This window comes from Oreochromis niloticus, linkage group LG2 (assembly GCF_001858045.2).
Source record: "Oreochromis niloticus isolate F11D_XX linkage group LG2, O_niloticus_UMD_NMBU, whole genome shotgun sequence".
Taxonomy (NCBI): Eukaryota; Metazoa; Chordata; class Actinopteri; order Cichliformes; family Cichlidae; genus Oreochromis; species Oreochromis niloticus.
The window spans coordinates 23,952,860-23,954,293 of NC_031966.2; the positions used below are offsets into that span (position 1 = coordinate 23,952,860).

The 1,434-nt window shown below is 42.7% G+C and overlaps 1 long non-coding RNA gene across 1 annotated transcript; it reads left to right on the top strand.

The window, feature by feature from the left end:
- Positions 1-726: 726 nt before the first annotated feature.
- Positions 727-1,134, top strand: LOC112847668 (uncharacterized). Its single transcript, XR_003221369.1, has 2 exons — positions 727-882; positions 966-1,134. It is a non-coding gene; the product is annotated as an uncharacterized LOC112847668 (long non-coding RNA).
- Positions 1,135-1,434: the final 300 nt, after the last annotated feature.

A 1,434-nucleotide genomic window follows, 5' to 3' on the forward strand; every position in this document is an offset into this window, starting at 1 on the left:
GCTCTTACCCTGATGAAATGACACATGAATTATGAATAGACGACAGCAGTCCAAGTCTGCATAAATCTGAAAAAAATGAAAATGTACATCATGGACAAATTGATTCCCTGGATCCATAAATGCATCTGGATCTGGACTGCCAATGATGGATCCTAATTTTTCTTATTTGAATTTGGACATGTATTTGTGAGAATTTGTTGCAAAATATTTTGTGGAGATAAAAAATGCTTCCTGATTAATCAATTCCAAAAGTTTATTAGTTCTAAGTTTGATCAAACCCCATCATTGTTAAAGTTCACATGCAAATTCATTTTGTGGATTTTCTCAAATAAATCAGCTAAAGAGAAAATAAAGAAACAGACACCAAAACAATCACATAACCTCCTCGGTCGAGGTAATTAACACGGATCATTGAACAAAAGCCTGCACATGAATAATGTTTTTAAATTACAGCTTTTTACTCAATACTAGAGTGTTTGTAACTGGTCAGCAGATACTGCTTGATACAAAAAGTGAAGATTAGAGACACATATTTGTTGTCAAAGTCCTTTTAAAAATCACCAATAATGTCAGGGTCCTGGGTCTGAGCGACCCAGGATCCCTGGGCAGTCATGGACTTGTGTTATATTATATGTATTTTTGGTGTTTTGCTGCCCCCTCTTCTCCGTCCTTGTAGATATGAATATGTGTGTGTGTGTGTGTGTGTGTGTATGGGTGCAGGTGTATCTGAACCCTTGTTTACAGGCGCCTTCAGGCCTGGTGGGTGTGGCCCTGCTAGGGGACTGGCCACACCCGAAGCCACGCACCTGCTGCTGATCAGGCCTCGTCGGGGGAGAGTCTTGGAGCTCCCACCGACGCGGGATCATTGCGTTAGACTCCCAAGTCAGTGTGTGTTAGGAGGTGTCGATCGTGTGTGTGCCCGCGGGGGTCAGTGTTTAACGTCTGCCTCTATTGTTTTCCTACAGGAGGAACGTGGAGAGGAAGGGCAGCACGCACAGGGTGTGCACAGTCACGACAGCAGGGAGCACGAACACGGACACCACTGGAAGACACGCACGGGAGTCTTGGGGAGCACGGGGATTAATTGTGCATCATTATTTACCACATTGTAAATAAACGCACTGTTGTTATTCAGAGCTCCGTGCCTGGGTCCCCTACATCCCCACGGTCTGCCAGCCAGACCGTGACAAATAACACTGAAATGTTCTATCCTTTTGTGACATACAGTGAAAACTCAAATCACATTTTAAAAAATCTTCTATGAATTTAGGGTTAGGCGCAGTGCTCAATGTAATCTGACCAACATCTCTTTCCCTGCCAGAAAATAAAAGGAATGAAAGGATAAGGATTACATTTAAAGGCAATTTAAGATGGGCATGCATCAACTCACACCTGCTCAGAAACAAATACCAAAATAATCAAATGAGATTCAGA